Here is a 25,952-nt window from a genome sequence, read left to right as displayed (position 1 = left end):
TATATATATATATATATATATATATATATATATATATATATATATATATATATATATATATATATATATATATATATATTATATATATATATATATATATATATATATATATATATATATATATATATATATATATATATATATATATATATATATATGTGTGTGTGAGTGTATGCTAAAATTTTATAGCCACAATCGGAGCCATTGGAGGCATCATTAGAAACGAATGCAATAGCAAAATTTTATTTAATGAGTGGTGAGATAAGTAATTTGTTTGGTCTAGGCATATATATAAACATGAAGATTAAAGCTTATGGAGCTTTCAGATGCGCTTGTAAAAATTCGATAAGTTGTCACATTCAAAAGTTATTGAAGAAAGAATCAGTAAAACTCTGAATTTTTGATATTTTGCAAATTTTTAAATGTTATATCTTCTAAACTAATCAACCGATTGAGCTCATTTTCGAACTCAATCAAGGTAGTCACCCACGAAATACGTATACCAAGTTTCAAGGCGATCGGTTGAAAATTGTGGCTGTATTTAAAGTCACAACCTGCATAAAATTAGTTTTTAGAATATTTCATAATTTTCCAAAATCATTTATCTATTATAAAAAATATTTAAATCAATGAGTTGTATGGTGAAAATTGAAGGCAATCGAGCGAGATTTCAGATAGAACAAACTAAAAGAAGCTATCTCTTTCCGTTGAAAAGCTTCATCCAGTTAAATCAGTGAACAAATATTTTTTGAAAAATTTCCACTATTTCAAATAACCATAACTTCTAAACTTATTGGCCGAATTGGCTCATCTTCGAATTCACCCAAGGTAATCGTCCATAGAATAAGTATACTGTGTTTCATTAAGATCGGTGTAGAATTGTGGACGCTATCGTTAGTCCAGTCAGTTTACTCTTAAGCGTTGTGGGGGGAAATTAATAAATGGATTTTTTTTATTGATTATACGTAAAAAATTCCGTAGATTACGAAAATAATAATAAAAAAGCTCAATTCGGCCGGGTTTTTAAAAATAAATAATAGAATAACAATAGGGATGCCGAGACACCGTTTTCATTAAAAAACTTTTATCTATTAATGTAAAGTCCTATGATGACTGTTATTAAATTAAAGGGCGATAAATTCTGAATAAGAATAGTCAAAAACCAATCTCCCGGGGTTTATTATGTTCGTGAAAAAAATTAATTAAAAAAACAAAATAATTAGTTGTTTTCTTGCGCGCGCCCTCTAGCTCAGTTTCTGCAGCTCTGTTACCGACAACGTGACTAAATAAAAATAACTAATTATTTTGTTTTTTTAATAGTCGATTTTTTTGGCCCAGTCTAATATATATATATATATATATATATATATATAAATTTTTTAACCAATAGTATTTTTAGAACCTACTTGACTAAATTAAATAGAAAATGTTAAATTTTTTGTAAAGTTGCGTTATAAGAACAAATACAATAGTTAGATTTTTAAAAAATCTACTAAAAAAATGACATTAAAGAATTATGATATTATTTAATTTGTCGCTGTCGTACAAGTATAACGATCATGACATATAAAACTCAATGAAAATTGAAGTATATAAATATTAAATTTTTTAAACATTTTATTTAAATGGAATTTTATTTGATATTAAACTCTTGTTGATGGTATGATGCATTAAAATTTTTAGTGTATTTATGCAAATTTGTTGATATTTTTTTTTCGGGGACAAAAGATTTATTTATAAAAGAATGTGGTAGATAATATTTATGAAAAGGAGTTATAAACCATAAAATAACTATTCATGAATTATAGGCGGGTGAATGCATCATAATACAGCGAGGGATACTAACACGTTGATGTAATTCTGTATATATATTTTATACTATTGAAAAAAAAGCTTCTTGTTCTTTTGGCTTTTTTTCCAATGAATTTTTATTTTTTGAGATTGGTGAATAAGAGGTAGCAAAAAATAGGGAGTATACTATCTGAAAAAATATTGAGTAAAAGAGAGAGAATACAGGAAGAGAACGCCGGCGCCATTGGAAACAGGAAACACTCTCTATCTCATTCTGAAAAATCAAGCTTAAACTTTAAGGCCAAACTAATTTTAAATTTATTTTTATTTTATTTATCGTTATAAATTTTAAATATTTATTTTAAAATTTTTTATTTTAATAAATATCTGCATTAATTGTTATTGCAAATATTTAAATGCAAATATTTTTATTGTAAATTAAACAAAAAAATATATATAAAAGGTAAGGTAAGAGACCTAGTACCCGATCGGGGAACTAATATCCGATCACTCATGTATTTGTATATCTATATTTACTAAATTTGACTAAATATAGATACACAAATTCATGGAGTGATCGGGTACTAGATATCTTACCTTACATATGATGAAAATTGTTTTTCAATTGAATGTAATTATTGAAAAATGATTGAGACAGTTGCGATGGCAGTCGACGCGTTTTATTGAGTTCTAGAGCTGATTGGATTTTGGAATCAATCCATCGAGCGCATTATATAAGTTATCCAAGAAATACATTTTTGAAATTTTTTTTTTAATATCTCCGGACGCACCCGACCGATCAACCTCAATTTTTCACAGCTTGTAGGGATTGATAAGCCACGTCGAATTCCACCTTGGAGATCAATATCAGTTTATCCGTTCAAAAGTTACAGACTATTTACATACAGACGTACGTACGTGCACACATACATACAATCAGACATCCTCTTGGAAATAGTCATGAGGACGGCTACTTAGGACCGTAAAACGTCGAGATCTGATCAAAACTTGGATTTCGAAGATCGGAATAAAACCAATAACTTCCCTTTTTTTTGAAAATATTCAATTTTCTTAGCGGGAAGTTAAAAAAGATTATGTGAAAAATAATTTTATACATCGAAATATTATCAAATATTTGAACTAATGCTTGTTGTAAATTTTCAGCATAAAAGACAGAGGGTGAGAAAAAATTATATGGAGAAAAAGGAAGTATAGTTTTGAGCATAGATCCCGTTAAATCGCGATGCGAGTAAGAAAACAATGGAATGCATTTGTCCTTGAGGGTGAAACTAGCGCGTTAATCTCTTCTTCATTCTCTTATTCTCCCCTTGTTTATTTATTTTCTACCCTATCTCCATTAACGTTATTCTCATTCTCATTTCTCATTTTACTTGTTCTGCCGTATCTCAACTTGTCTTCTTTGTTAATGTTGACGATCAAAGAGAAAGAGAAGGATTATTTAAAAACAATTGTTGTAAGAAAAGGATAAATTATATTGTAAAAGTAGCACAAGTAAATGGCATGGAACGCCAGTAGTTTATATTCGGGTCCAATTAGCAATTTAAGGCAATAAGTAAAAGCGCACCCTCTTACTCTTATTTTTTGCCTTATAAGCGCACTAAAAATTATTGCAAGTAAAGAGAGTCAGAATTCTATCCGTTTTTCTTTTATATTTTTCAGTATAAATTCTCATATTCTTCTTTTATATTTTCATGTGTATACTTAAACTGAGAAAAGTATAAAATCCACTTTATAATCATTTAATAACACACAAGTGCTACACTATCCCCATTCTTTTTGTTAAATCGACAGTAAATGGATTTGATACTTACATAGTTCAAAAAACCGTTGGAAAATTATTATCAAAATTTGATTTCATAAATAAATCAAAATAATTATTAAAATAAAAAACAATTTTAAAGGAAAAAAAAAAATAACTGCTCTCGAGTCATTTAAATGAGGAATGGTTTTTTTTTATGTACTAGCTTTGTAATTGAAATAAAAAATACTTTTATAATCTAAAAGCCAATGAGAAAGAGGGAAGAATGCATTTTCGGGTTTTGTGTATAGTGAAGAGGTAAAGGGTCTTACCATCTTTACCCTCTTGAAAATTTACGAATTATACATGTACATGCAAATTTATCAGCTATAAGAGAAAGGGAGACATTAAGTGCACAGGATGCCAAGAGTTGGAATATTAATTTTACTTTGAATATACAGTTTATTGACGATGTAATTCTATACTGAAGAATAATCATACGGTGCTTTTGAAGACTTGAATAAAAAAAAAAGAAGTAACAATATTTTTATAATTCATTCATTTAAATACTCTAATGGTTTCAATAAGACATTCAAGAATATGACTACGTCGCGATTACATGGGTGGTCTGTTCATATTTCGTTAAGTAACTTAAACACATTTTATTTATTGTTATGACTGTATAAAAAAATTTACTGCACAAGATCTTTGTACTTTATCAGCTTTATATTTACCAAACTTTTCTATAGCTATTATAATTGTTTTGCTTTTTTTTCTAGGGATATTTTAAATGTATAACTATTTTTGTATACTTACTTAAAATTGCTACATATTATTGATTTGTAACTATTTTTTTTTTCTCAGTAAAACGTTCAACTTACGTTACATTAAGAGACAATTAATTATTTATTGAATAGATAATAATGCAAAATAAACATCTTGTAAAAAGTAAGAAAACCCGATTTTTGTCTGTTCAAAAATTTCTATTTACGGTATCTGAGAGGGGATGGATTAAGATGACTACCGAAGACAATAGAAACAAAATTTTTAGAAAAAAAAAAAATTAATTTTGTTTCTAAGTTTATTTTTTGAGTTATTCTTAGGAATGAGTAAGAATTAAAAAAAAAAAAACAAATATTCGGAAATTTTTTTTTTAAATTTTGGAGTGACCATCTTATCTAAAGTGATCAAGTTAACCCGCCCTATTTAAGATCCTGTGTACAATAATTTATCAGAAAACAAAAAAATTGTTCTAGAAAATGGTAACTCATTTAACCTCAAACGTTTACGGATTCCGTTAGTCACAATTATAAATTTATAAATAATTACAATTGTAAATTATAAAATTAGTTACAAATAAAAATCAGTGTATTGATATCTTTTAAGTGAGTAAAAGAAAAAAAAAAAAATGTATTTTTAAAAATATTACAACCAACTCACCCAGAATCACCCTCAGATATGTTGGTTAAAGTATAAAATCGATCAAAAAAAAGTCGTCAGGTACAGAAGAAGCAGTGTATACGTATTACGACGACGCAGCTGGGGAGGGTTACGCGAATGTAACCTTGACCCGAGGGATGAACGACCCAGCGGTTGCGCGTGGCTCTCCCTTTATCCCTCACTTCAGTAGTACTCTGAGGTAAAAGTCCGCGAGACGGGTGCGACTTTCATTCCACTGATACTACGACCCCCAGCTCGGTTATATTTCTGTGCTTTACTCGGCGCCGGCGCTTTCACTGTCTTTACTATCCTCCGTATACTCTCACTCTCTATGCGATCTCTCGAGTTGTTCGCCAATCCGTTTTCCCTCTTTCACTACTTCTACCACTACCATTACTACTACGAGTCACCCTACGAATAACTTTACTCTTGTCTACTTTTTACGTCATACAATCCACTGAAGAAAGTGAGAAAATATCAGTGTGTTACCACATCGGATAAAACAAAAAAAAATGTTTCAAGGTTATAGAAAGTAAAATTAAAAATAAAAAGAATGAATAATTTTCTAGCAACTCATATTCTACACTTAGAGGTTATAGTTGTAGTAGAATTTCATGTTTGATATAGGAGTGTTTTTGTTGTTCTCGTTGAAAAGTATACATAAAAGTCTCTTGTCTTCTTCCAACATTAACTTGGGCTAATACAGCCCTTTGAATTCTCAAGTACATGTGTTGATATCAAACAATAACATTTTTTAAAATTTTCTCTTTACGTTTGTTTATGCAGTATTCTATATACGCTAGACCGCATTTTTTAGTACAAATATATATATACATACAATATATATATATTAGGCTGTATCAAGAAAATCGACTATTTTTTTTTCTTAATTATATCGAAAATATTGATGGAAATGACGAAAAAAAAAATACTGTGAAAGTTTGAGCTCTTAATATTAACACTAAGAGGTTCCGCATTGCACTTTTCTATTTTCCATAAGAATAACATAGAAAAAATTTTTTTTGCGTCTTCTGATTTTTATGTCGCTAGCGATGCGTCATAGGAATAATTGGCAGGCATTAGTTGTAGGTAATTGAATGCTCTACAAAAAAAGTTTCTTATCATTTTTTGATAAATCTATTTGTTCAAAAGTTATTTGAGGTTAAAATCGAATTCATATTAAATTTTGAGATCTTTTTATTTTTCCGGCGAAACTATCAGACCTATAACAAAATATCATAGAACCTTTTTTGTAGACAATTTTATTCCCTACAAGTTATTTCCAATAAAGTTTTTTTGAATTCCGCATTGTTTTCTAGTTATTTTAATTTTAATGTCAAGCTCATAAAAAATAGGGTTCTGATCGATTTCAAGAGCTTGACATTAAATTGGAAATAACAAGAAACAATGCAGAATTTAAAAAAAATTTATCAGAGATAAATTGTAGGAAATAAAATTGTCTACAAAAAAGATTCTATGACATTTTATGATAAGTCCGATAGTTTCGCCGGAAAGTAAAAAGATCTCGAAATTTACTCTAACTTGACTTCGAGCTCCAATAACTTTTGAGCAGATGGATTTATCAAAAAATGATAAGAGACTTTCTTTGTAGAGCGTTAAATTCACTACAAGAATGTATGCTGGGCTCATTCGTACAATGAGCCATTGCCGAGGTAAAAAATTCCAAACTAAAAATTTTTTTTTTTCCCATGTTATTTAAATGGGAAATCGAATTTTCCGATGCGCTAAGCCCGTGATTGACTTAGAATTTTTTTTCAAGCGGGAATATTTTTTTGTTCTATAAATTGTTAGTTTTTTAGGTAGGACAGAAAAAGGAAAAATATCGCCTAAATATGAAACACCCACACATATATATATATATATATATATATATATATATATATATATATATATTAGACTAATTCAAAAAAATCGACTATTTTTTTTTTTTGAAATCTCGCATTGAAATATTTTCAGAGTACCGAAAAAGAAGCTTGTGAAAACCAGAGCTCTTAATTTTAATATTTAGAGGTCGCGCATCGCAGATTTCTATCTTCCATCTAAATAACACGGGAAAAAATTTTTTTTTTTTTTAGAATTTCCTAGCTCACAAAACACTTAAGAGAATTTTATGTACGGTTCATATTAGTGTAGGAAATTGAACGCTCTACAAAAAATGTCCCTTATCATTTATTGATAAATCCATCTGTTCGAAAGTTATTTGAGCTTGAAATCAAATTTATAGTAAATTTTGAGATCTTTTTACTTTTCCGGTGAAACTATTAGACTTATCACAAAATGTCATAGGAACTTTTTTGTAGGAAATTTTATCCCTGATAAAGGGTGTCATGTAACCGCGTTTCATGTAACCTCCGTCAGGCACAGGTTGTGGCACCCCTGACAAATTATTACAAATAAAGTTTTTCGAAACTTCCGCATTGTTTTCTAGTTATTTTCATTTTGAGATTTCAAAAAAAAAAAAATAGTCGATTTTTTTGAATTAGTCTAATATATGTAATGTTCAAGGTCAGCTGTAACTTTGTAATAGTACTACTTACTATGCAATATAAATTTTAAAAGAAAAAAAAAAAAATTTCTGCTACAACAGCAGCTATAGTTTAGGGATGGTAAAGTCAACTTCGATTTTAATCGAAAATCGATTTTTCACTCAAAATAATCGATTTTTTACAATCGAACTATCGTCATCGAAATCGATTGATAATCGACTTCAAGCTTCCGACTTTAGTGCGGTTGACGTCGCAACAGCAGCGCACCAAAGTCCGCAGATGCTATTTTCATGCAAATGGAAAATATAAAGACGAGATCTGTTCACGCAGAGAATTTTACAGTATTTTTTGCATCAAAAATTTATACACAAATTACTATAGTCATAGTAACATGAGGACAGTATGGAATTATTGTACAAATTACCAATACTGTAGAAATTTTTGAAATACATCGAACAGAATTCACAAGGTGCATTGTAATTTTGACAAAGCAACAAGTAAAATTCATACCAACTGCATAGTAAAATTTACCAGGCTAAATCAGAATATTTAATATGCAGTTGGTATAAATTTTGTCTGTTGCTTTTTCAAAATTACAATGCACCTTGTAAATTCTGTTCGATGTATTTTAAAAATTTCTACAGTATCATTTGTTACTATGATCAAAATGTCCTCATGTTACTATGACTATAGTAATTTTTCTATAAATTTTTGATGCAAAAAATACCGTAAAATTCTCTGCGTGTGATTATGCCTAATAACCTATCGCTAGTAACATATCACTGTTTACATTTTTTTAATAACTCTCTCATGACTACATATTTTTTAGTACTAATAGTCTTTTTTACCGCTGTTTGCAATTTAAATTTCCAAATAAGTTCCTGTGATTCATAACAAACACCAAATCAACAAATATGTCAAGTATAAACGATAAGTACGGAGAAATCATTTAGATCTAATAGGTTTAAGTGTTTGTTTTCGAATATTTTAAATTGTTGTTCTTGTATGTTGATATAGCTTAAAAGTATGGATATGTTGAAATAAAAGTTACAATATAAATATAAGTTTTGAATCTTTGTCTTTTAAGTAAATTATCATATTGTATGCAATAGTTTGCTTGAATGATAGAATAACCGAAAAAATCGATTAAAATCGATTGTGAACAACGATTAATCGATTCTTATAATTACAAAAATTACGATTAATCGAAAAATCGAAAATCGATTTTTTGAATTCCGTTTCCATCCTTACTATAGTTGAGGTTATACTACAAGTTGAAGTAAAGAAATGCCAACTCCAACTTGAAATAACCTTAACGACACGTGTAGTAACGCTAACTACAGTCACCAATGATTACTGCAATATTTTATTGTCAGTACTGTTTATGTAGTACTCTTCGCTACATATTGGAGTACTCGCTACTACAATGTTTTTTTACAATATTGTGGTTGACAGAACTACATTTTTTTTCCGTGTATAGAATTTTGAAATAAATAAAACATTTTTTATTTTTTGTATACTTTTATGTATTACAAATTTTTTCTTAATTAAAATAAAATATTATTTTTATTAATTAATAAGCCTCAAATTAATAATTCTATAAATATTGGAAAGCGCGGACACTGTAAAAAAATTTCGAGTTAACGAGAATTAAATGCGGCCCAGATGATTTTATTTTTATTCCCGCGCCCCTACTAGAAAATGAAATCTGGCACCCGACCAGGTACAGTCCAGTCCAGTCGCGTTATGAGTCCGCCGACTTATATTTCTTGGAAGACATTCCCCCTCTGTGACTACGAAAATAATCATGTACACACTCACACGCTTGCAAAGTAGGGGAAGTGTAAGTAACGGCGTTCGACTGCTGAACAGAAGTGGGGGTACAGGAATTCTTGGAATTACATTCCCCTACACCCCTGTAGGCGGACTCATAACGCGAGTCGACTGTACCTGGATTTTGGACAAAACATTTATAGGGTCTCGATTGTAGACATTCGGCTGAATACTTGAACAGAACGTAAGGCTTTTTCGATCCGGCTAGGTATTTGTAAGCCTGGTCGGGTGTCTGATCAGGTAAAATTGTATTTACCCAACCAATCAGTAATCGTGTTATAAAAATGGCGGGTCTCAATATTTTGTGCAGGCACTCAATAAAGCATATGACCACCTAATTTTATTAAAAATTGTAATTTTATAAAAAGTAAAAAAAATATGGGACATAATAGCTTGCCCGTTGAGGCACCCGGCCTGGTTCCTGAGGGTCAGATTATAGATTTTTTTCCGGCCGGACAACCTTTAAGGATCATATAATCAGGGTATCAGTTATTCCCCCGACCGGGTGCTGTTTTCTAATTGAGCACGCCGGGACAAATTTCTATCAGGGACTTTTTAGTAAAATTTACTTTAACGATGAGGTCTATTCAAATAATTTATTAAAAAATTCGACGGAACAAGATACGAGAAGTCAAAATCACTGAAATGGACTCTCTAAAAACAAATCAGAGAAAATCACGTAACAATCATTATTCAGCAGTGAATACTCACTTTTTGCCAGTGAAAAATATACCTTTATTTGAAGTAGTGACAAACTTTTAACTAGTAAACAGTGAATAGTCACAATTTTCACTATTTCAAATATAAAAGAGTAGTAACCTCTTATTAATTAAAAAGAAAAAGCAAGAGATAAAAAATTGTTCCATTGTTTTATAAATAAATTTTTTGATAATTTAATTTAAGTTATTTCAATAATAATTAATGTTTTTTATTTCTACAAAATATTTAAGATCAAACATTCGAATGAATAGATATCACGTAGCGAACGGAAATCTACAGCAGGTGCGAGGCGAATCGACCTTGAATCTACATATATATCATATTTCACATTATTTTAATTAAAAATTGAATTCCCGTTTTTTTTTCTATAACTATTAAAATAAATAAATGTTTTAACAAAATTGTTTCCATATTTTGATTTTTGACTCACCAATTTTGCGAATTATCATTGCTCAAATTAGTCAAGAATTAGTATGCTTACCTGAAACAAAACAAAAAAAAAAAAATAAATAAAATTAATCCATAAATTATATTTAAAAATTTATGCATATAAGTTAAGTAAATATGTACTGTATTTTCTGCAAGTTCATGGTCTCATGCATTGGTAGAGTCCGAGACTCATGGCTTGCAGAGACTCGATCGATTCGGCGAGACTGCAGAAGTTTCGCGTAAAGTGATTAAAGCCTTGTGGTTTTTGAGCAAACGGATATGTTAGTATTTATATACTAAAACAATGAATAACTAAATCGATTTAAACTAATTTACATGTCAAGTTCAATTTTCGAATGATATCTATGGAATTAAAATAAAATATGTTTATAAGTCAAAAATAACATTTAAAAAAAAAAAATAAGTTTTTTCTGCAGTTTCATTAAAAATTAAAAGTACATAATTCAAGCACTGATACATTCTATGTTTTATTTTTTCCGAGAAATTTACATAATGTGAATTACGTACGATATTATAACTGCAGCAATGAATTTTCATAATGTACACTCAAATATATGAATAAATGCGATTTTTTAAGTCGTTCAATAGATCATTTTTTTAAATACTTAATTAAATTATTTATATATGTAAAAAAAGTAATTTATTATATATAATTTTAAAAAATAAATATGTAGTTGAGTAAAAATTCATTTATTACATAAAAAATAAATAAAAATAGATTGTGGACTTCAGAATGTGAACTGTAATTAAGTCGTGGAGTGAATACGAATTTAATCCGGAGTGAATACGGAGCGGTTGATTTTTTTAATTCTTAATTCCTCTAGAGTAAAATTCGTTCTGATGAGAAGTTTATTTTGCCATAAAAACTCCGAATCGAAGTAAATGCGGATTGAAATAAAATCCGGATCACTCCGAAATCATTCCACAAAAAAACTCCCCTTTCGCTCCGTATGCGAAGTAACTTTTTAAAGTTCCCGAACTTCGATTGACGGAGTGAAATCGGATTGAAGTAAAATCCGTATTTACTCCCGATTTCTTACAGTCTATATTCACAAAAACAAATAATGCTTAAAATTGTACAAGATTGTAGTATATTTTTTCAGTAATCAATGTTTTGGAGCAAAGAAATAAGGATTCCCGGGTCGAAATTTAAAGCCTACATTTATCCCTGTAGCCCGAAATAGAACCGATTTAGAGCACTGTAAGCCGCCCTAGCTCCGATATTGAACCTCAAGATCCTACCATTTACTACGAGGTACTATTTTGAACCGCTAAGTCCGACATTAAAAATTATAACCGACTATTGTTCCCTTGAACCTCGTAATACATTTATACGTAGATAATTAAGATAAAATTAATTGATATATTAAAGAAAAGGGTAGGATTATTATAAACGAATTCTAAACAATATTTTATTTATTTATAAAGAATTTTATAATTAATAATCATTTAGATATAAAAATAAAATTACATTTGCAACAAAAATCTTAATAATTCTGTATAAATATTTCAATTACTCTCGTTCTTTACTATTTATAGGTACTGCTACATAATTTTGTCCCTGAATTTTAATATAGAAGTAAGGTGTTATCAGTGATTCAACTGTGATAGCTTTTATATAATCAGTTTCATTGTATTTCGCTAAAAATGATCTATTGTCATATAAAAAACGATCACTGTTCACTTATCACAGACTCTAAAAGTGAAGTTAAAAAAACGTCATCTCACGCTTTTATAAACTATTTACCAATGGCATCTTTGAAATGCAACAACGACATCATTTTATACGACCATTATTCGATTATGAAAATCAATGTTATGATACTTATCATATTATTTTTAGTTTAACGATTTTCAATAAATAGTAAGTAAGAGTATTTAAATTGTTATTTTTCCGATCATTCCAGAATATTTTTTAAATTAAAATAAATAGATATCTAGAACGATGGCTTAGTTAAAACATTTATTATTTATTGTTAATATATTTTAATACAATTAATTTATTCAAGATCTTCAGTATTAACTGGCACAGCTTGAACATACGATCACCAATTTCCATTAAAATACAAATTGATGTTAGAATCGATTCTGATATCAATTTTTTTTTATCTTTTGCTATAACGTGATTGTTTATACTTGTTTTATCTTTATACTATAAATTACATTACAAATATTTGTAACGATTTTCTTTTAAAAATTCAAGACTATGGGAGCCATTTTAATCTTATAGTTGATATCCCCTTCGTTCCCCTTACCTACCAACGAAGATCCAATAAGGATCTATTCCACAATTAAAAAGTAGATTTTGAAGGGTATTTTTACATTCCTGCCGACTGTAAATTTACCCTACATTTGGTAAAAGTGGACAAAACTCCCAAAGTTAGGTCAGATTTACAGTTCTGCTCAATGGCTTGCCTTATTCCTCGAATGTGATTTTACCCTCAATACTTTCATATAACCATGATTTCAGCCTCAATAACCTAATTTAGAATATGGAGAGCAAATCCACATTTCAAATTTTGACTCGGGTAGAGCTGCTAAAATTTTTAATTTAGAGTTTCTAGAATATTCGAGAAAAACGCAAAAAAAATTATATTTTTTTTTTCATTCTTTCGTAGGCTGTAGCTAAATAAGGAATCACCTATACTTATTAAAAATAAATTGATAAAAAAAATATATATATAATATCGGTAGACATGTGCCTGATGGTAACATATGGAGGTAAATTTGGACATATAAAAATCGAGTAGACCGATGGAAATAATTTCTTTTGCATTTGCTGGGTCTCGAACCTGGTCCTTCATGGTTGATGCTAGTTAAGTCTTTTATCCACTAGGCTGTTAGGCTATATGTATACATATATATATATATATATATATATATATATATATATATAAGCCGGAGGTTTTAAAGTACCATTTGTTATTAAGCTGATACAGATAATCCGTAATTCGTCCAATTCTTCTGAATAAAATAAAATTCATTTTATTTCGGTCACTTGCGCAATTAATTAACTCATCTCATTTATCAAAACGCATAACAACTCACTTCGCTTGTTCCACACAAAAAAAAACCGTATTATACGAGTATCACTGAGGCACGTTGATCACTTTCTTGCCGATGCTTGTTCAGTTGTACCTCGTAATCTGAAGGCAGTAGTAACATAGTAGTACCATGTTTAGTACTTGTTGCAGTTCGTCTGATTATTCGTTGTTCTTCAGAAATCATATGATCGGCGGTTCTTGCTTGACGTGGATACTTTCCAACCTTGACCAGTATTGATTGCAGGTCCTGCACATCGGGGTTCGACCGTTTTCAGCACCACATGACCAGCAATACCCTGGTCAAAAATAAAACTTGGTTTAGACTTTGTCGTCTTAAATCGTGACTAAGTAAGACGAACAAGTCTGAACCAAGTTTTATTTTTGACCCGGTAGTCGTAAAGATTCGGACAGTCATGATATCCATGATCCGTCTTTTTACAATTGAAGCACTTACCACGTAGCTTCAGGACGGTTGTCGGCGTTAAATCGGCACGTCGTATTACAGTGGTGACATTATGTGTCAGAAACACTGCGGCGATTTGTGTTACCGGTGTGTTTCGGCTTTTCGGCGACAGACTCGGTGGTGCAATCGATGTCATATCAGCGATGTTGTTCTGAACCACTTTATTCGCTGTCGTTGAGCTATTTGGTAGATTCTCTTCCCGATTTGGTCTTCTTGGGCTTCTTCTAGTTCGAATTGGTCTTCTTCCAGGTTCGTTGATCATTACCGATCACGGTATCAAGAGCTGCGACCTGCAGGTAATCGGCATTCCTGGCCTTTTGTTCATATCAGCCTGGATGATACGTCCACTCCGGCATCACACTTTCTTCCAGAGATATCGGCTGTCGACGTTACTTTCGATTACGAGAAATGTCGAACTTGCGTACCATTTCGACCAGTTGATCGGAAAAGGAGAGAGTTGATCGAAATCGGATTGTCGTATCGGCGTCAAATTTTCCACATGTGACAATACTTAATTTAATTTATTTAACTTAATTAAGTATATAACGATGGTTGACGAAATTTGTAAATACTAAGCAGTAGAAGCTTCTAAGCGTCTAGACGCATATACAAAATTGTCGAAAAAAAAAAAGTTACATGGATGTGAGCGACCTCGCTTCTAGTTACGTCAAGACATTGCAGCGTCATTGTGAAAGTCTAGATTTCATTAGAGGAGCTATATGCCAACTGAATGAGTGAGTGAGAACAAAAAATAAAGTAAAAAATATAGACGAGAACAAAGACAGGAGAATGGACCCAGGTTCTAGGAAAACGAAAGCGGAGCCCACGGTCAAATTATTTATGGCGATGCGAAATTAAGAGTCTACTCGTTCTATTCCGTTTGAGGAGGGCGCGATCAGCCGCATGATGATGCCGATTAGCGGCCTTGGTCCAATTGTATCTATTCTGCGGTTCATTCTATCGTTGGAAGACTCCCTAGAATTCACGTCATTCAACCAAAGTGGAACATTCGTATGATGTATAAAATATGAGAGTGGGTAAATACTGACTAATCGCAGTGATATTGCAACAAACTCAACCATCTTTTCTCGATACATATTTCTTCATTTATTAAATTAGTAATTGATAGTTATCGAGATTGTCTACTGATTGGCGAGAGGTTTTTTTGTATATATTTTACTTGCACGCAAAAAACAAAGTAGTAAAAATTTACACAAAATATCAATAATTAGTATTATAATACAAATAAAGTTACTAATTTTATTAAATTCACAATCACTAGAATAGATTAATTTAAAAACTGTATAAATACATGATTATAAATGCGAATTAAATACGGAATGAGAGCGGAGCGAAGGATTTTTTATTTATTTAAGCTCCTCAGAATAAAATTAATTTGGAAATTATTTGACTCTGCGGGCCGGCCCAAAAACTTTTCGCTGTTTTCGAGCTTAAAGAGCTTGAAAACGTTATTTCCAATATTTTTATTTACTAAAAACTTTTCGTGAATAAGGAAAAATCCTAAAAGAAATGCTTTGTTAGATTCAGAATTATTTTTAATTTCGCGATTTGTAAATATTTTATATATAAACACAAAAAAAAATTATGTTATTGAGCATTTTAAAAACTAAACTGTTTTATATTTCATATAAGTAATAAAAAAAAGGTTTGACATTGTCGAAAATTTTGAAACTTACCAAAAAGAACACTTTTTGAAAGATGTTTGTAAGACAGAATTTCGAGTACTAATTTTTTTCTCAGTGAGAATTAAAAAATTCTAAATTTTATTTCTTCATTTTCAAGTTTTTATACAAATATTCAACCATCTTTTGACAAAATATAGTAGTGGTTAATAATTAGTATATATATATAAATATACTAATTTTACGTAACAAATAGCCTACTGACTATTAGAATTTTAATGATTATTTTTTTATGTATAATTAAGAGACGAAAATTAACATCGCGGAATTTTAAAGACCGCACAAGATAATTGATTATTATTGTAAATATACAAGAGAATAAAAGTCTAACTTTTGAGAAGTTTTATCTATATCTTGTGTCGTGTAAGTTGATCGGACAATAAGATACGCAATTAAAGGGTAACAAAGACGACACAACACACAAAAAAGAGAGAGAGAGAGAGAGAGAGAGAGAGAGAGAGAGAGAGAGAGAGAGAGAGAGAGAGAGAGAGAGAGAGAGAGAGAGAGAGAGAGAGGGGTTATCTTTAACTTGGTTCATGGTGACACTTTATTTCCTTCTTATATAAACTCTGGGGAACTCTCCATGGGCTATTCCTCTATATCTTTCTCTTCACCAGAAGTGGAAAGTAATCAATACTTTGGGATGGTGCGTCGAGGCTAAAGTCTCGCTACATAGGAAGTTTGATATGATATTCCTGATAAATCCGTATTTTAAATGTTTAAAATATCCGTCGAATAATTTTTTAATTACTTTAGATATATACTAAATAAAATGTTTGTATATTACATACTCTTTTTATTATTAAATAATAATCGCTATAAAACTATCATAAATATTTATATATATATGATAGTTTATATATATATATATATATATATATATATATATATATATATATATATATATATATATATATATATATATATATATATATATATATGTGTGTGTGTGTATAAAATTGATGAAGACAAAAAAGGGACACTTTGGTGACGAAAAAGATGAAATATGTCGAAAAATATCTATTCGTGACTTTCTAATTGCCGTGAGTGTTCACAAGAGAATGAAAGAATAAAAGACCGCCTACGTACTTGAGCGATTGAGGGGCGCGTAATTGGCCCACTAGGCACCTTCAAAATAAACTACACAAGGTAAAAGTCTCAAAGAAGAAAGAAAGGGTTGAATATATCGATACTGCCATTATAATACGTCGTATCCCACAAAATTTGACATTTTCACTTTTCTTGAAAAATGGAATCATTGTAACAATGTGCAGCTTATGTCAAAATTTTAGAGGTCAAATTGTTTATTTAGTATTTTTAAATACATATTCTAATATGTCGTATCCCACATTTGCATAGGTTCAGTCACGCTTAACATTTTCAATTTTAAGTTAATTTTAAGGAAGTAATTAACGACATCAGTAAGAAGGTAACTATGCATAATTTTTTACTCTTCTTACAGCATATAATTTAAAATTATTTATTCGCTACAAATGCCTGTATTTTATGAAAAACATGAAAATAAATTTGTAGGTTATACCAATCTAAACCTCCTGAAAAATTTCCCAAATGTCGGATACGACGTATTAGAATGGCAGTATCGATATCTTTACTCTCACTAATGCAACTTTGTGATAACAAGATTACTTTGAATTATTTTATACGACTGTGCATCACTACATTAACTTTTCTTCATATATAATTACTTAAAGCGAATTATTATATCACCTTTATGTGTGCATCTTAATTGTGCAATACTTATTTATTCAATTAGGGTGAATAATTTTAAGATAAATTTATTCATTTATTTGTGTGACAACTATGAAGTTATTCTTGAATTAAATTTTATTTAAAATGGATGATAAAAGCTGATTCATATTTCGTGAAAAGTATTAAGCGCAGCATATACTTTGCTTTTATATACTTATTTATCAACCAAGACATTTTCCAGGAATTAATATAATCACATACGTGTGATTTATCGAAGTGCAATGACAATCTTGAAAATTATCGTTTGTACAATTTAATATATTGTATATTATTGTTATTTAATACAAAATCGTGTAAAATTAAAAATATATTAGTGTTTGTAAATACAACAAGTTCACAATTAATTTTAACTTACAAATTATAATTTATGTCAAATCGAATAAATAAAATTTTCAATCAGTTTTCTCAATTTTCGTAAATTATTGAATTATTTGTAAATTATCGTAAAATATTTTTGTAATTTATCACAAGATGAAGAAATTATTCTTTAGACAATTGTGTGAAATGTTATGGTGTCATAATACAGCTGGACCGTGTTGGCCACCTGCAGAAATTGAAATAAACACATGCAAAAATTAATATGGCCATAGTAATTTTATAATAAAATTGACAACGATTGGCAACAGAACACATGAAGAAAAGTGTTCGCTCGAAATCTACCATTTTTATTATGCTGACGACCAAACTTGAAGCAGAAAGTGAAGCATCGAAAAATTATTAGGCTCATACGAAAAATTATTATGCTGTATCACAGTACTTCCCTAGTAGAAATGAAATCGAGGCGCTGGCTAGTTTGACTAAAAATGAAATAAAAAATGGCGATACTACATCCCATGATTCCCAATTATAGGTTATAATATTAACTAAATACAAATAACTACTATAAATTATTATTTAAAAGAATTGAAATGAAAATTATTTGTAATAATTAAATTACTACTTTTAAATATAATAATTATTAATAATCTGAATAATTTAAAAACTTTTTTATCTGACATTCTTTTATTCAAACTTTTATATAAAACGAATATTATAAAAAACAATACAATATTATTTATTTATTTTTTTAATATTTAAAAATTTGCAATATTAGATTTTACTGCCCAAAGTCGGAGTTTGGTTATTGTATCAAGTCTTTTAATTGCTTCCATTATTAAAATTAATTATTTATTTATACACTGAGATATTGACTACATAATTACACAATTAGTTTACACTTTATTATTTTTTCAACTGCTCATAATATTTATAAACAATTTTCATTCTTCTAATAGGTTATTTATTGTATACAATAAAATATGCACTAGACCGGTTCAAAAAAATCGACTATTTTTTTTTTTCAAAACCCGCAGTGAAATATCTTCCTAGTCATAAAAAAAGAAGCCTGTGGAAACGGGAGCTCTTAATATCAATTTTGAAAGGTCGCTCATCGTAAATTTCTATTTTACGTTTAAATAACATGGAAAAAAAAATTTTTTTAGTTTGGAATTTTTCACCTCGGCAATGGCTGATTGTATGAATAAGCCCAGCATATATTTTTGTAGGGAATTTAACGCTCTACAAAAAAAGTCTCTTATCATTTTTCGACAAATCCATCTGTTCAAAAGTTATTGGAGCTCGAAGTCAAGTAAGAGTAAATTTTGAGATCTTTTTACTTTTCCGGCAAAACTATCATACTTATTATAAAATGTCATTGAATCATTTTTGTAGACAATTTCATTTTCTACAAATTATCGTTGATAAATTTTTTTCAAATTCTGCATTGTTTTCTAGTTATTTCCATTTTAATGCCAAGCTCCTAAAAAAATAGTGTTCTGATTGATTTTAAGAGCTTGGCATTGAAATGGAAATAACTAGAAAACAGTGCCAAATTTGAAAAAAATTTATCAATGATAATTTGTAGAAAATAAAATTGTCTACAAAAATGATTCAATGACATTTTATAATAAGTATGATAGTTTTGCCGGAAAAGTAAAAAGATCTCAAAATTTACTCTTACTTGACTTCGAGCTCCAATAACTTTTGAACAGATGGATTTGTCGAAAAATCATAAGAGACTTTTTTTGTAGAGCGTTAAATTCCCTACAAAAATATATGCTGCGCTTATTCATACAATGAGCCATTGCCGAGGTGAAAAATTCCAAACTAAAAAAGTTTTTTTTTCCATGTTATTTAAACGTAAAATAGAAATTTACGATGAGCGACCTTTCAAAATTGATATTAAGAGCTCCCGTTTCCACAGGCTTCTTTTTTTATGACTAGGAAGATATTTCACTGCAGGTTTTGAAAAAAAAAAATAGTCGATTTTTTTGAACCGGTCTAATATGCACATACTATACTAGCGTACACGGATATTGGTTCAAGCAATACTTACGCATCAGTTGTAGGTGGCGCGATTTCAAGTTTTGCCTCGATATCGCTAGCGAGGGCCTAGTTTGCGATCTAGGCGGCCCTCGATTATTTCTACTAGGGTTACTACGCGCGAGAAACTTATCAATGATAAACTTTATTAACAATAACTTTCATACATTATAATAATCAATAAAATTTAATAAGTTTTATTTTGAAAAATTATGTAATTATAATAAAAATAATACGAAGTTATTTTGCTTTCTTAATCGAAAATATTAATTAAATTGCTCGTTATATTTCACAAGACTGAATGGTTGAAGTAGACTGAATAAGTAGATCATATAAAAGTATCAGCTCAACATTAATAGGTTCGTTCAGTAGCCAGTGTTCAGACCCAGTAATCAGAAAGACGACAGTTGGCGCCCAGAGCCCAGCAGAATTTTAACCGAGTTTTTTAACTTCCCGCTAAGAAAATTGTAAATTTTCCAAAATTCGGGAAGTTATTGGTTTCGGTCCGATTTACGAAAATCGAATTTTTTCAGATCATTTACCCCACTTAAATGGTTTAAACATTAATGACTATGAATTCTACTAGGTCAATAGAAATAAAATGTTTTTTTAATTGAATTTATTTGCTTGCTTGGCTGATTGCTGGCTACCATTAATCGGCCGATAGTCGAGCGCCATTAATGGGCTGAGGCTATATCATCCCGGCTATAAGCCGTTTATCGGCCGATAAAAATTGCCATCGCTGAGCCATTAATCGACATTCTTGGCTTAGTAATGGCCCAATCTAGGGCCGATTTCCAAACTCTGTATGGGTTGTTAAAAATCCTGAGTGTATCTGGAGTGATGTGGATTTTATTTTGAATCGCATCCAATCCAATCCGGAAGAAAAATTATCAATTAATGATAAATTAAAATTTCCACAAAAAATTTACCAGATTGTATTAAAATAAAATACACACCAGCAAATCTTTAAAACCTGCCATTAATCGAATAATATATTAATAATGAGTTTATTTCGGAGTAGACTTTATAATAATGTCCAAAATTAATTCATTAAATAAGTACTATTTGTATTATTTTATATTAATATTATATAGGTTTAATTCGTTTAAATTAATAATTTGCAAATTGAAAAAAAAAAAAAAACCATAAACGTAAAAGTAAGTATTCACATATTTATACTTTAGTACCTCTATTCAAATGTAGTAGAGTATAAAGCCAGTTTTTACAATGTCGACTTACATGATCATAAGCCGCCATTTTTACGGTTCCTTCATTATTAATATATATATATATATATATATATATATATATATATATTAAGGTGTGTAAAAAAAAGATTTTTTTTTCTTTATGTCTCATAATCTCAAAAGTTTCTTTGGGACCTAAAAAAAAATACTCCTAAAAAATCAGCTCAATATCTCGAAAATTGAGCTGACGGTTTACAAGTTCATTTTCCCATTTTAAATACACATAAAAAAATTATTTTTCAGTTTTTCGAGGAAAAATGAATGAAAAAATTTTTTTTTCCGATTTTGACTCTCATATTCTTATAGGAAATCTAATTCCCTACAAAAATGTCCCTCGTAGTCATGCTCGTGACTATAATGCAAAAAAAGTTACAAGCCTCTAAAGTTCGAAAAAAAAAAAGATTTTTTTTTTACGTATAATGATTGTTGTTACTTTATCGTTATTTAATTGGTGGTATTTTTTTCGAATTATAATTTGCAATCGTTTACAGAAAAACTATTTTTCCGCAAGAAATTATTATTTTAGCATGCTCATAAAGTGAAAGAAAAAGAAAATTATCGAGCTTTCAAGGTGTAAAATAATTTAAAACCGTGACGATTAACTTTTTTTTTATCTGTGTCAATCAGTCAATAAAATAGATTTTCTATAAAAGATTGCAAATTAAATTCAGAAAACAAAAAATACCACCAACCAAATAACAATAAAGTAAAAACAATAATTATACATAAAAAAAAATTAATTTTTTTCGAACTTTGGAGGCTCGTAACTTTTTTTGTATTGTAGTTACGAGCATGACTATTAGTGATATTTTGTAGCGAATGAGATTTCCTATAAGGGTATGAGTCAAAATCGGAAAAAAAATTTTTTTCATTCATTTTTTTCTCGAAAAACTAAAAAATAATTTGTTTACGTGTATTTAAAATGGGAAAATGAACTTGTAAACCCACCAGCTCAATTTTCGAGCTATCGAACTGATTTTTCAGGAGGATTTTTTTTAGGTCCCAAAGAAACTTCTGAGACTATGAGACCTAAAGAAAAAAAAATTTTTTTTTTACACACCCTAATATATATATAAATATATACTAATACCGTGAATATAATTAAATAAAAGTATTTATTATTGTTATTTTTTTCACAGATTAAAATGAACTTTTTAGCTGGAAATTTTTCTATGATAATGCTTAAGCCAAATCTTTAAGAATAAAAGGGTTCAAAATTACTACTTGAATAATTTGAGATAGAAACTAAATAAAATTTAGTTAATACAAAAAAAGTAGATAGGGGAGGGTGGGGCAGAGCGGCCCCCCTAAGCCAATTATTATTTTTTGTGGCTTTCAACCATATGATCACTTTACTTTTGTCCTATTTCGAACAAATTTATGGACATTTTGCCGAAATTCTGAAAAATATTTTTTTTTTTTTGTGGGGCAGAGCGGCCCCCCTTCAAAAAGTGATAAAAAAAAATTTTTTTTTCGTTTTTTTTTTTTTAAATTGTTTTCATCATTAAGAATGTATTTCTTACTCTTGACAACTATTTTTGGTTTTATATTACTCGAAAAAAATTTTTTAAAGCGTAAAAAATCGTTCACTCTCGATTACCTTAATTACTAATTGTTATTTAATAAAAAAAAAAATATATTCTATAATTTTACTTTATTTCAAAAATTTATCAACTAAAAAAAAAAAATTAATTTTTATAAATTTTTAGTGACCAAATTTGCCTCTTACATAAAGAAACGGCCGAAAAATATGAAAAAATAATTTTTTCGGAAGTTCCGGCTGGTCCATTTTGCCCCAGGTGTTATGCGTAGGGCTAGAAATGTGGAATTATAACAATTTTTTTTTAATTTGACGATAAAAATATGAAAAAATCACTTTTTCAAAATTTTGGGCTTGTCCATTTTGCCCCAAATGTCATGCGTAGGGGTAAAAATGCGCAAACATATCGGATTTATAGTAATTAGTCGAAAAAAAAAAAAATTTTTTTTTGGTCAAAATTTCAGGGGGGCCGCTCTGCCCCATGGGGGCCGCTTTGCCCCACCCTCCCCTATATTTTTTTTCGAGAATTCGACGAGAATGTCAATAGCGATCGAGAAGAATCTTTTGAAAATAGCCTGGAGTTCGGTTAGGAATATATATATATGCAGGTATATAGAAAAAAAAAAAAAAATAATAATGAAAGATGACTCAGTCGGGCTTGAAAAATATTTTACTGTGGTCAAGTAAATCCACGTAGGCATGGACTATAGACCTTCTTGAGAACCTTACTGGCTCCAACAACGATAGATCTGTTCAGGTAGTCAATTTGGCCATAAATGAAACGTTAAGATGCCAACCGTGGGCGAGACAATAACATGTATATATATTTTTCGAGTCTCGGAGAGATGAAAAAGATTTTTAGATAATGTATAGGTAAAACCAGTGGATTGAGCAAGCAACAACTATTCTACGAAATCGTACAAATCCAGTACTCGAACAAAAGATCCGAAAAACTTAGGCTGTTTGCATATTACCTACTTACAAATAAATTTTCAAAATTTCTTTACTTCCTTTCTTTGCTGACCCTGAATTAACTATTCAAATCTTTAACTTATTTTTCAAACGATCAATTCACAAAAAATTATTATGTATCTTATTATTGATTCCGCAATTTTTTTTTTAAATTGCTAATAAAATAATTACTTGTCGATACTTTGCCTCATGTTAACAAAAAAAATATAAAAGTTACTGACATTACCGGCGTCGCGGGGGCGAAACGCAGCTCTCAGCCAAAAGATAGAGCCACGCACAACTTACGCATGATTGAGTAATAAAGTAACGTCATGATGTTGTTTACTATAAGATTCGCGGGTTTTTATGGGTCATTTGCCTTGAACTTTTTTTATTTTAAATTATTTTTATACTTGTGTAATACTAATAAAAAAAATAAGGAATTAATTTATATAAATACATTTAATCATTAGGTAAGAGAACATATTATGAGATATTTTGTGAGACTAGTTTTATACATTTTTTTTTTTACACACCGTCATCTCGACCTTTCTCTCTGGTTCATCGTGACCTCGGTAAAACGTTAATATGTTTATGTATATGTATAGTTTTAAAAAAAGTTTTTTTCTTCTAAATGGTATAGATAACTACCGAAACAGTCAATTTATTTGACAAGTATATTAATAATAAAAATTTTGTTTAAAGACAGTAAAAAATTAATACGTATATTAAAGGAATGTTTAATAGTAAAAATTAGATTATAGTGAAATAAAAAAATCACTATGACCTTGAATCGTGATCATCTAACCGCACGGTTGCCATTAATGCCGGGCCGATGGATGGCACTTCTCAGAATTTCATCCACATTCGAATTCGTCTCGTGTTCACCGCTTCAGGCAACTCGTCGTGCTTACACTATATTCCTTAAACTATAGAAAACAAAAAAAAACTATCTGTTGCTACATACTTTAATATATAATTTCTAACATAATGTAAGTATGGATGAAGAATATATTTATTTATTTATATAGAGAATAAATAATATTAAATATATCCAATATGCGTCATTGGTAGGTATATCAAGACAAAAACAAACTGATTGTTGAACAGTTATTCGGTAATTTGGTTTAATTAAGATAAAGAAAAAATAAGTAGATTTAATTATTTGTTACAAATATATGTACAATAGCTTGTGAAGGAATAAAAGCATTAAAGCCCTCTAAGAAGATGACAGTAATGGTTTTATTCAATCAAGTTATTTTTGTCGACAATACTGACGTCGTATTTATTGATATTCGCATTGTCAGTTTACGTACTATTTAACAAATTAATCAACGATTATTAATTATCTTTACACGACTAATATAAGTTACCTTATTGATTATTTAATATTTTAAATTAAATTAATAATTTATTACAATTAATTAATCGATGGCCTCGAATGCCAACTGACGTGAAAATCGAGTGTAAATTAAAATAGAAAATAGCTTCTATACTGATACATCCACACATATATATATATATATATATATATATTTTTTTTCTCTATCTTTTACATGTGTTGTGTGAGTATGCCTAGACCAAACTTTTGGCTATCTAATGTTTTTAGAAAAGTCCGTACATCCGGAAAACAAATTCGTTATAACGCACACACCAACATAAATTCATAACGTATAGAGGCCCGACTATAATATTAAAATTTTTTTTAAAAACAATATTATATAAATCATATACGAATAAAATGATAATAATAATTTTGAAAATTTTTTATAATGAAATAAATTAAAAGTTAAACATATTAAACTAATGTAGTGTAATTTTTTTTTTTTTTTTGTTAGAATGAGTTACTTCCGGTTTTGGTATAAAGTTTGTTAAGACTAAAATATGTATATAGATTGTGCGTTCTCAGGGTCTAATATATATATATATATATATATATATATATATATATATATATATATATACATATGAGGGAAACGTGTATCTTTTACAAATATGGTATATATTTTCCGGTGTTATTTGTGCGTCATTATATACATACATCGACATGGGTCTATTTTCGGCGGCCATGCAACACACGCGTGTGTGACCACCCATGCTAACGCTGTTTTATTTCACACAGTTACCACCAGCACCTTCTTCCACTGAGTCATGCCTACTTACGGTGCGCAGGCGGGCTCTCAACACAATTTGTCTCGTCATTTATTTAAAAAATACTTACTTATTAAACTTAATATCAATACAAATAAATATACGAAATTGTCATTTATTTATATATTATATAAATTATTAAATATTTATTTATTAAAACAGTATTGATTGAATTAAATACTCTCGCGCCAAAAATATTCGACTATAGTTATGAGATAA

At 29.3% G+C, this 25,952-nt stretch overlaps 1 protein-coding gene across 4 annotated transcripts in view; it reads right to left on the bottom strand.

Annotated features, from left to right (window-relative positions):
• LOC130664161 (insulin-like growth factor 2 mRNA-binding protein 2) overlaps positions 1 to 25,952 on the bottom strand; it is a 106,229-nt gene that overhangs the window by 15,105 nt on the left and 65,172 nt on the right. The gene's annotated exons all lie outside the window — the stretch shown is intronic.

This window comes from Microplitis mediator, chromosome 2 (genome assembly GCF_029852145.1).
Source record: "Microplitis mediator isolate UGA2020A chromosome 2, iyMicMedi2.1, whole genome shotgun sequence".
Taxonomy (NCBI): domain Eukaryota; kingdom Metazoa; phylum Arthropoda; class Insecta; order Hymenoptera; family Braconidae; genus Microplitis; species Microplitis mediator.
The sequence above is the reverse complement of the archived record's forward strand: the minus strand, read 5'-3'. Positions and strand labels throughout refer to the sequence as shown.